At 38.0% G+C, this 11,833-nt stretch overlaps 1 pseudogene; it reads right to left on the bottom strand.

Moving 5' to 3' along the window:
- Positions 1–3,477: 3,477 nt before the first annotated feature.
- LOC144253624 (thyroid receptor-interacting protein 11 pseudogene) lies at positions 3,478–7,764 on the bottom strand (annotated as a pseudogene).
- Between the last annotated feature and the right edge of the window lie 4,069 nt (positions 7,765–11,833).

The following is an 11,833-nucleotide window of genomic DNA, read 5'->3' as shown; positions in this document are numbered from 1 at the left end:
CTGGAAATCACTTATTAGGATCCCTGAGAAGAACAAGAAAAAGGAAATAAATTGTTTGTTGGATGACAGTTCTTCAATGCCAAGGATCATTCAAGGTATCATCTACAGAGCATTGCTCAAAACTTGGGGGCATAGAAAAGGAAGCTACTCTGGTTAACTGTTGCAGAGTTTGATCAGTTCAATGGATTTGCGACTAGGTATATTTTGCCTGTCCTCAATAAAAGTTTTTCAAATGGACAAGCTAACCAGCAAAGCTGCTCCAGCCCCTTCTGATCAGTCTAGTATTCCTTACTCTAAGCAAATCATCCTAATGTTCCTCCTCAGCAACTGAGGAAAAAAGGACTATGATAGACATGAAAGAAAACTCCACTTTTGATATCATTCGATACTCTCTCCATGTCCATAAATTCCCAAAGGTTTGCGATAAATTATCTCAAATAATATTTTATCTGTGCTTATAAAGAGTATACAGATTTTAATGTGAGACCAAATAAAATCCAGTGATAGACATTAATAGCATATATCAAATATTTAATAAAAAGGCTAGCAAATTCAGAGTCTTTAATAAAACTTTAATAAATTTATGAGACAAGGAAACTGAAAGTAGAATATTTCCTTAGGAACTGTTCTGTTTGGTTTTATCTTGTTTACAATATACAAGCTTTTTATAAGAATGCAGGGAGTATGAAATCTTCTAAGGCTATCTTGGTGTTTTCTCCATTAAGCCCCTTGTCTTAAAAAAAATCTTGAATCTATATTAATCTTTGCAATTTTCTGAATACCTGTATAACATATTTTTCTCAAGTTTGCAGTAAGGTTGCTGTTTCCAAGAGCTCTTCAATTCTGAAATAAAAGAAGTGTTTTTCCCAGCATTGAAACCCAAAGGCTCACCTAGACACAATGGGGTGAGCAGAACATATAAAAATCTCTCATGACAAATCTGAACTCTGCTTTTCCCAACCATAGGAGTCGTATTGGAAGAAGATTCCAAGCAATTTGGCAACTTGAAGCAAAATATAGACTTTGATATTGCACCATTCTTCTTAGGAATAAGCAGGAAGGCAGATTTTACTGCTGAATTTCTGATTATATCCCCCCCAAAGTTATTCCATGCATATCAGGCAAGAATGAAACCTCAAAAAATAAATAAAAGAGAAACAAAGAAATTTGGACTTAATAAGGCTGGATCATATTTGCATGTTCATGCATTTTTACCACACATCATACCTTCTTGTTTCTTCCTTGCTCTGATTGGAAGCATGTGCTTTCATTATTCATTTTGGCATAATAAGTTATTACTTAATAATGATTCAGTCAATTTACTTAAGAAATTCACCTAAGGACTCATGTCTTAGGGATGCTTTCAAAAAAAAAAAAAAAGTAAGTGTGCATTTTGCATTTTGCACCATAGAGTATTCCCAGAGTTTCTTAGAATTCTTGCAACTGATGCTGGAAGCTTTGAAATAAAGCAGAAGGCAGAAGTCTGTGGTTTGTGACCCTTCCCAAAGTAGATAAAAGTTGATAGTCATTGACTGCAAATAAACAACTATGCCTCATTGAATTATTTCCTGTCACTAAAATGCTAATAGATCTCAAGGAATTGTGAGTCCCTTTTTCTATAATCCAGGAAAAATAAGAAATCTAAAGACTTTAATAAGCACATATAATTTCTGATAAAGGACCGTAGTACTTCCAAGGCTCTCAACTTAAAAACACAAAAAGAGAAACGTCATCATTTTCCATAGCATTTGGAAACTTTCCATAGGTTGGAAACTCTACTATCAGAGCTCATCCGTTCTCAGACATTTCTAGGTTTTTAATACTTAGCCAATCTGAGATTGGGATGCCTCTTACAGTTGTTGTCTCAGTGATTTTTTTCCTGCCTAACAACTGATGGCATCTTGATTTTGGTAAAATAATGCAAATGTTAAGGTGAAATAAAGAAAAAAGAAAGGAAAAGCTGATGGATATAGCTACTGGGTGTTTTGTCATCCCTTGTTTATTTTTGTAAATTAAGATAAAAGATAAATCAAAAGTTTCTAGCTTAAGTTAGGTAAAATCAGAGAGGAGAAAAAAGGAGCTAATACTTCTCTGACATCTGTAATTTCTAAAACCACTAAGAGCATTTTTATTAAAATTCATTTTATTAAAATTTATATTAACATTAAATAATTTAATGTATATTAAATCTTATTTAAATTGACTTTATTAAATTGCAATAATTTAAATAAAATTTAATAAATTTTTAAATAAAATCATACTATAATTAATATAAATTAATAAACAATATCAATAAAATAAATTTAAATCAAACAATACTATTAATAAATTTAAACAATATTAATTAATAAAATAAATTTAAATTAGATTAATTTATATTAAATTATAATATGATTTATATTAAAAATTTATTAAATTTTATTTAAGTGAATTTTAATAAAAGTATTCTTCATGGTTTTAGAAACTACAGGTGTCAGAGAGGTATGTGCTATGCAATCTGCTTCTTCTCTTCTCTGATTTCACCTACTTAAGCTAGAAACTTTTGATTCATCTTTTACCTTAATTTACAAAAAGGTTGCAACTACTCGTTTTTTAAAGCCTTTCATCTTTCAAAAATTTATGTTATCTTCTTTCTCTCCCCAAATGTTTTTGATCAAATGTCTTTATAAGCATTATTTTGGAGCCCCAAAAGTATGTAAATAAACAGTCCAGGTATTTAATGATACATACTTACTAACTTTTCCATTGGCAATGGATCGTGTGATTCCACTTTGGGGTTGAATCATGAAAATACTCTTCCTTCTGGACATATTTAACATCTAGAAAACTGAATTAATGTGAAGTGACTTTTCTATAGAAATGGAATCAAGTAACATGGATAGGGGTCATAGTATTTGGATTCAAAGAATCTTAGAATTTATCCAAGAAACATCATGTTCAGGCTCTCCCCGTTCTAATTTTCTTTTACTTGTTGTACAAGGTTTTCTTTGATCAACTAAAAATTCACAACGTTTTGCAATATCATATTTGGTTTTCATATACTCTAAATCTGAGATACATATCCTTTTCTTAAGGGTTGGATCTTTCTTCTTCCTTGTTAATTAAATGCATCATTTTTATTTAATGCCATTAAATTTATCAAATATAATCATTAAAAAAGAGGTTGGAGCTAATGGTTCACTAAAGCTGCTCTGTACAGTTGCTCTCAAAAGTACATCAGAATTGAAGACTGGTGATGATTAGCTGCTACAGTGGAACAAAATTTTATAAAGAAAAACTGCTACAGCAAACAAAACAAATTTTTTAAAACTGTTATAACAAAAAAACACACAACAACAATAAAAATACCTATTAGCTATATACCTATATATACCAGTGTTTTTCCTTTCTCTTTTTGTCTACAAATACATGAGTTCTTTTCCCAAAGGCCACTCTGTAAAAAAAGCACAAAGTGTTTATAAAGTCTTCTTTAGAGTGTTAAATCATCTCTGGATGAGATTGACTTTGCTTTAGAAGGTGCTCTAGTACAACTGTGGCGCTGTTGTCCGGGGACACTGGCAATGGTGTAAAGGTGGGCATGAAATCTGCGATGGGTTTAAAAAGAGGATGCCCAGGTCCACCAAGACCAACTCCAGCTAGGTTACTAAGAGGCACAGCTGCCGAACGGGGAACCAAGAATGGATTCCCGTTGGTGCTTCGACCACCTCTGAATTTGGCTGCCTCTTTAACACTTCCTGGTACATTTCTACCTTGCTCTCTCCTTCCTGGTGAGTCTGGACAGTCCATGGCATGAGCAGAGAGTTTGGGTGGTGGAACAGAGGGATGAGATTCCATTTCCAGAAATTTGACAAAGAGTTCTGAAAAAGAACTATGAAGCCCAGGTTGTTGATTTGGTGTCATAGGTATGTTGGGGACACTTTTCGATGCCCCGCCAAGCCAACTAGTCATCCACTTAGTAACACCACCAGAATCTTCACTCAACAACTGCTCCATTTCCTGCTTTGGAATGTCCAGGATGCTTCCCATTAACTGTAAGGCTTCTCGGCGTTTACCTTTGGGTGTATGGAAATGACCTATAAAAAGATTTCTCATGAGGACTTTGTCCACTTTTCCTTCTGGGCTGTTTGCCAAAGTCGACAGTTTCTTTTGTGCCTTGTCCAACATTTCTTTTCCGAGCTCGTTTTGTCTTTTAAGTTCTTGGATCTGTTGTTCCTTCCGATCCAACTCTTCTGTAAGTCTGGAAGCAGAATGCAACATAGCATTTGTTTCCTCCAAACGTTCCTGCAATGATGATACTTGTCCTTCTAGTTTTTCTGCCTTGTTCTTCCATTCTGCTATCGACTGTTTTTCTTTTGCTAATTCAGCAGAATACGTTGCTTTCTCTTCTTCTTGGAAGTGTTCTAGAACTCTTTGAAGGTTAGTTGACGACAGGGCATACTGCCTTACTCGTGCCTGGGAGAGCGAAAGCTGCAGTGCATTCTCATCCCTCTGTTGAGAGACCAACCTCAACTGTTCTTGCAGTGACTCTATCTGGAGGCTGGCTTGATGACTTGCCTTAGAAGATGACACTAGCCTCTCCTCCAAAAGCGTGACTTCCTTTCTCAGTTTCATCTCTTGGTCTTCTGCAGCCAAAATGTCCTGGGTGTAAGACTCTTCTGATTCCAAGAGATGGCTGCGTAGCCTTTCTAGCTCCCGGTTCAAGCGTAGTTCTTTGTCACGGAACTCTTGAACCTCGTGCTGGAGAGTACTGTTTTCCATCTGTACTTGTTTTAGTGCTGCGATGACTTGGTCTCGTTCTTGCTGAAATATAACTGTCTTCTCCTGCATTTTTGCAACTGCATTGGAAAGCTGACTTTTTTCTTGTAGCAGTTGCTCAAAAGCAAGAGCTTTCTCCTTCATTGACTCACACTCCAGTTCTTTTTCTCCCAGCCTCACAGAGAACTTCGAGCTTGTCTCTTGTAGTTCTTGATACTCCCTTTCCTTTTCTTTGGATGCTACTCTCAATTTTTCATTTTCCCCTTTTAATTTAGAAAAGTCCACTTCGAAAATCAATATTCTCCCCTTTAGGTCTATTACTGTTTGCTTCAACAACTCCTTTTCCTTCCATAGGTCACATTGTTCACTTCCACTTTCTCTATTGAGGCTTTTTACATTTGTTTCTTGAAAAATATCAGAATTCTCTGTTTGAGCATCGAGTCTTTCTCCAGGCACCTGGGATTGTATTTGTTCAATCGTTTTCTGCAAGTTCTTAATTTCCTCATCTTTTTCTAAAAGTAACTGGATATGCGCAGCATTCAGCTGCTCATATTGGTGTTTAAGGTCATCCATTTCCTTCTTCTGCTCCTGTAAAGACTGAAGGAGTCGCGTTTTACGCTTGTTTTGATTTGTAATTATCTTTTGATGGTGTTTAATTTCATTTTCCAGATGATTTTTGACTATTTTCAGTTGAGATACCTCTGATTCTACTTCTGGGATACCATCAAGGGTTTTAGGCTCAGCCACAGGTACAGCTCGATTCTGCTGTTCCTTAAGGCTCTCCAGTTCTTTTTGCAGATGGTTGTTTTCTGCTGTCATGGAGCCAAGACTTCTGTCCTTTTCTTCTATGGTTTGCCTTAAAGTTTCATTTTCTCTTAAGGCCTGAGAACACTCATCTAAATCCTTTTGTAGTTTTGAACATTTTTCTTCGAGTTTTTCAATAAAAACTTCTTTCTCCTTTATAAGTTGTATCAATTGCTTCTGTTCTTCCACATGAGGTTCCAAAATTTCCTCAGTTTCTTTTGGATCAGTAGTCATTGGTTCAATATTCTTTTTGAGTCCTGCTATTTCAAAGTCCTTCTCTTGCTTGAGTTGAACTACACAATCAGGTTTCAGCTGTAAGGCAGAGGTATTCAAATGAGATGCACTGGAGAGTTCCTGAATAGTCTGCCTGTCATTCTTTGCTTCTTCCAACAGTCTTTTTTCTGCCTGGTGCAGTTCCGCTTCTATCTCTTCTTTGTCTTTTATTAGAGTCTCCTTGACAGTGTCTTTTTCTTGAGACACTTGATTGTTAGCAGCAATGGATGCTTCCAACTTACGTCTTACATCTTTACATGGTAAAATCAACATTTCATTCTCCTTTTTGAGATCAACAGGAACTTTCTTTGAATTTTCATTGAGCTCTTCTACTTCTGAAAGATTTTGCCTTAAGTTGCTCACTTCAGCTTCCTGTTCTTGAAGCAAGTCATCCTTCACATTACTGTTAGAGTCTTCATTCAGAGAACTTTGGAACTTACTCTGACATCCAGACAGCTCACCTTCAGTTTTTCTAATGTGTTCCTTAAGCTCAAGGTTTTCCTGCTGGATGTTTAAGCTACTTTGTTGTGACTTATTTAGCTGATCTACTAAATCTTCTACTTGATCTTCAAGCTTCTGCTTGGTTAAATGCAAATCCCTGAGGCTCTGTGCATTCTGAGTTAACTTCTCCTTCTGCACATGCAACTCTTGGGATAGGTTCATTTTATCATCCTCAAGTTGATGAACTCTCTTTTTTTCATCATCTAGATCTTGTTTCAATTTCTGGATGACAAGGTCTCCTTCTTTTCCTTGTTTTGATAGCTCATCTTTTATCAAAATCATGTGCTTTATAGCTTCCTGATTCTGATGGTCCAGTTCTTCTAACTCAGCTATCAGCATTTTCTTTTCATGGATACTCTGATTCAGTTCTTCCTCCTTTGCCTTCAAGTGAAGTTTTAAGTCATGTAATTGGACATTCACATTCATGTCTGTTGAAGCTGTGTTTTCAAAGACTTGAGAGTCACAGCTCAGTTTTGACAGTGTTATCTGAAGTTCCTCCTTTTCTTGACTCAATGATGACTTCTCTTTTTCTAAAGCTTCCACATGCATTTTAAGTTTCAGGTTGTCTTCAGCAAGACTCTGATCCTGGTTTAAATCATGTAGTCTCATTATTTCCTTTTCAGCATCAGACAGGGCTCGTTGTAGCCTCAACACTTCTTCCATTGATGAAGAATTTTGTGGAAGGATTGTTCCCTTTTCTGCCACAGTAGCACTCTGCTCCAAAACTGACACTTCAGGCTGATGATCATCTAGGTCTGGACTTGGGTTTCGTTCAAGAGTCTTGATAGTATTTTGCAGTTTGAAGATTTCACTGGGGTCAGAATTCTGTGTTCCCTGAGCCTCAGCAATATGCCTCGAATGGCCAACTTTAGATTCAAGTCTCAAAACTTCAACTGACAATCTGTTTATTTCTTGGTGGGACGAAATTAGGTCACTAAAGTCCATGTCATCATCAGAAAAGGCTGAAAAATCACTACTGATCTGGGAACCCAATGGAGCCAGTGCAGTGGTTGTTGGTACACCACAAGCTCCTGAACTTACCCATTGAGCAGCTGCCTGGAGGTTGAACACTTGATCTTGCAGTGCCATCTGTCTACCTTTCAGATGGCTGATCTCTACCTCCTTCTGTTGCAGTTGATTTCCGTAACTTGGACACTGAGGATTTATTTGCAGCTCTGATGCTTCATGTTTTTCCTCCAGATCAGTACAATACTTTTGAGGTCTTTCACTCTCCGATCTTAGTGGAGAATTACTAGCTTCCATTTCCTTTGTCCGACAATCAGGTAAACCTGCTGCTCTGTCTCCTATGTCATCCAGAAGCATTCCCCTGGTGAAGCTGGATACATGGTCTGTGAGGGAAGGCAAGCTGCTTCCCACCTGACCCAAGAAGTTGCCCAAGCCTGAGCCCAGGCCTCCAAACCAGGACGACATCGCCGCCACATTAGGGAGCCAGCGGACCAGCTCCAAAAACCGCGTCCAGCACCATCCACTTCTCTCCTCAGAACAGCCTCAAGTGTTGCTGGGGTCCATTATGACTCCAGAAAGTCTCAGAATTCCGAGAATCGCGGGGCTCCGCCAACACCAACCGCCTTGTTCTGCAGGTAAAAGCAGAGGCCTGTCATGGTCTTTGACCAGGGACTGGCAGCCAGTGGCACAGTCACCCCTCACGCCCTACCCCCAGGGGCCTCTGCTTCTTCCCTGGACTTTCCTGTCAGCGATTGGCTCCAGGATTGGGGAGGGCTGGCTGGGAGGAGCTAGAGATACAGGAAAGTGTTCTAGTCTGAGTCCAAAGGCAGTGTGCTCGGGAACCACGAAGAATCAATGTTGTAGAGGAAATCCGAAGGTGGCTCACTGGAGAGGTCCCTCTTGCCTGGGAGAGGGGGACTTTTTGTTGCATTCAGGCCAGTTGCATTCCGTTGACAAGGTGAGGTCTGGCTCCATTACAGAGTGCCATCTATTGAACTAAAAGTCCCCCATTCAATAGTAAATCTCACCCCATGACACCAGCACAGACACACCCAGAATCATATTTGGCCAAATATCTGGGCATCATAGCCCAGACAAGTTAACATATAAAATTAACCACCACAAAGTCTTAACCATTCTCAGAATTCACATGATAATATTGATGAAATGTCATTAAAGAATAATTTTTACCCTTTCCAAAAATAAATTTTTGCTCTTAATCTATAAGTTTTTGAGTTCATTTTAATATTATATGGTCCTTGTAAGTTTTTATTTAAGTTTATTTAATTGGGCAAAAATTCCACTTAAATTTCACTTAAGAAACTTTGTTTTTGAGCCAATAACTTGGTGTTCACTTCACCTGTTGTTGTTTATCAGTGCAAAATATAATCCAGGTCTAAACCATACAGAGTGAAATAAAAACTTGAAAACTTTTCTACTATGCAGCAACAATCCTAAATTGGAATCCCACCCCTAGAATTAAGGATCAGAAGGAGATAAGGTAAGACCCTGCTTTCCAAAGTGTTTAAATTCCAACAAGTTCATGAAGAGGCAGCTTTGTAGAGTTGGGGGACAAAGCAAAGAGATGAAGCACGTGGGCTGTAACAGACATACAAATTGGGACCAAAGCAATTTTGGAGCTGAATCAACATGATACACTTATGAAACTTCTCTCACAGGCATGAGTTGAAGCGTAAATGAGAACATAATGTGTAGTTCTCACCCTATGGCTGACACAGAGAAAGTGGTCAACCAGTAGAGCCTGCTGTCACTTTGTTCATATTTGCTTTTGGTTTTGTCTACAATTATTTTTCTTATTACCCTTTAGAAGGGGTTTGGATTTGCTCCCATAACTCTCTTACCCAAAGCATATATTCAGGACACTCTTTTCCTTGAGCTGTTCTTTCTATATGTCTGTTCAGGGACCAAACACTCAAGGTGGGAAAAATAAAATTTAGAACAAGGAAGAATTTGAGGAAAATTAATGGTTAAAGTGATTCTAAGGTTTATATCAAAAACCTCATAAAGTCTCTTGCCATCAAGAAAAGAGCAAGGAGACAGAATTCCTCAGATTGCTATCAGAAACTAGTGACTACATTTGTGTCTTGTGCTAGAAAAGGAAATTTTCTTTGTCCTTCTTATTCATCTCCAAATCTGAGAGAAAAATCAGGCCTGTATTATTCAATCTTTCCATAAAATACTAATATAAAACTTTAAACCCCTTATAGCATCTGCTGAAGTGGAGAATCCACTCTGTCCCCAAGCTATGTCTACTGTTGAAGAAGCCATCAACAATACCAAGTGTCCTTTTCTTCCTTTGGACCATTCCTCCTGTGTATGCGTGTGTGTGTGTGTGTGTGTGTGTGTGTGTGCATGTGCACATTAGTAGGCTTTCATCACTTTGACAACATACCTGAGAAAATTAAATGAGTAAATATTTATTTTGGTTCAATTTCAGGCTCCGTTGCTATGGCCTCAAGTGAGGCAAAATACCATGGCAGAGAGCCTGGCCTCAAAACAGAGCTGCTCATCTCTTGGAGATCAGGAAGATGGTGAGGGGAAGAAAGGACTGAGGAATACCATGTACCCTTCTAGGGAATCAACTCCAATGACCTACCCTCCAACTAGTCCCTACCGCATACAGTTTTTACCAACTCCCAATAATCCTGTCAAATAATGAATCCATCAGTGCATTGATTCAAAGTTGAGGTTAGAGCTCAGGATTCAATTCGCCTTTCTGTAGAGTCCATTCTGAATGCCATTACATTGGGGTCCAAGCTTTCAACACGTGACCTTTGGGCAACATTCCAGATCCAAATTATAGCAGGGTGCCTCTTTCTCTTTGGTGTTTTGTGTTTGCTTAAGTTTTGAATCACAAATAATGATCCATTTTCAGTGTAAGACCTATCACATTTGGCTTCAATCTGGTTACAGTGGTTGTTGCTCCTACTGCTAAAAGGCATTTCTGATCACTCAGATTCATGGTTCATTCTGAACACAGCTGTTTGTCATTTTATATTTCTAGCTGTGAGATATACCTACCTACTGTATTCAAAACTGACCATCCAAATAGAAGCATTTCTCTTCTTCTAAATATGTTTAGAATATTCCTGGAAACTATGGGGGATACAGAGGGAAAACCCTGTTTCATTCTTGAGCACATGTGACAAAATGTGCTCAGACTTTGGAAGCAACCTAGATGCCCTTCAATAGACGAATGGATAAAAAAAAATGTGGCATTTATACACAATGGAGTATTACTCTGCATTAAAAAATGAAAAATCATAGAATTTGGAGGGAAATGGATGGCATTAGAGCAGATTATGCTAAGTGAAGCTAGCCAATCCCTAAAAAACAAATGCCAAATGTCTTCTTTGATATAAGGAGAGTAACTAAGAACAGAGTAGGGAAGAAGAGCATGAGAAGAAGACTAACATTAAACAGGGATGAGAGGTGGGAGGGAAAGGGAGAGAGAAGGGAGAGAGAAGGGAAATTGCATGGAAATGGAAGGAGACCCTCAGGGTTATACATAATTACGTACAAGAGGAAGTGAGGGGTAAGGGAAAAGTAATACAAGGGGGAGAAATGAATTACAGTAGAGGGGGTAGAAAGAGAAGAGGGGAGGGTAGGGGAGGGGGGATAGTAGAGGATAGGAAAGGCAGCACAATACAACAGACACTAGTATGGCAATATGTAAATCAATGGAAGTGTAACTGATGTGATTCTGCAATCTGTATACGGGTAAAAATGGGAGTTCATAACCCACTTGAATCAAAGTGTGAAATATGATATATCAAGAACTATGTAATGTTTTGAACAACCAACAATAAAAAAAAATTTTAAAAAAACATTAAACAGGGATGAGAGGTGGGAGGGAAAGGGAGAGAGAAGGGAAATTGCATGGAAATGGAAGGAGACCCTCAGGGTTATACAAAATTATATACAAGAGGAAGTGAGGGGAAAGGGAAAAATAATACAAGGGGGAGAAATGAATTACAGTAGAGGGGGTAGAGAGAGAAAAGGGGAGGGGAGGGGAGGGGATGGGGGATAGTAGAGGATAGGAAAGGCAGCACAATACAACAGACACTAGTATGGCAATATGTAAATCAATGGAAGTGTAACTGATGTGATTCTGCAATCTGTATACGGGGTAAAAATGGGAGTTCATAACCCATTTGAATCAAAGTGTGAAATATGATATATCAAGAACTATGTAATGTTTTGAACAACCAACAATAAAAAAATAAAATTAAAAAAAAATAAATAAGTAAAATAAAGGTATTGTGTCCAACTACAACTAAAAAATAAATATTAAAAAAAAAGGACTGGGGATGTAGCTCAGTGATAAAGTTTCCTTGAGTTTTATCACTGATCTCCATGACCCTGCCCCACAAAAGGTGAGGGAATGACTCCATTGGACCCAAATGATTTATTTACATAGAGAGCAAAAGCAATATAAAAGCATAGTGTCTTCTTCCCCTGTGCCTAGTCTGTTGCCAAAGCTTGGTCCTTTTCCCCTATGCCAATCCAATAA

The sequence above is a fragment of the Urocitellus parryii genome, chromosome 3 (genome assembly GCF_045843805.1).
Source record: "Urocitellus parryii isolate mUroPar1 chromosome 3, mUroPar1.hap1, whole genome shotgun sequence".
In the NCBI taxonomy this organism is placed as follows: domain Eukaryota; kingdom Metazoa; phylum Chordata; class Mammalia; order Rodentia; family Sciuridae; genus Urocitellus; species Urocitellus parryii.
The sequence above is the reverse complement of the archived record's forward strand: the minus strand, read 5'-3'. Positions and strand labels throughout refer to the sequence as shown.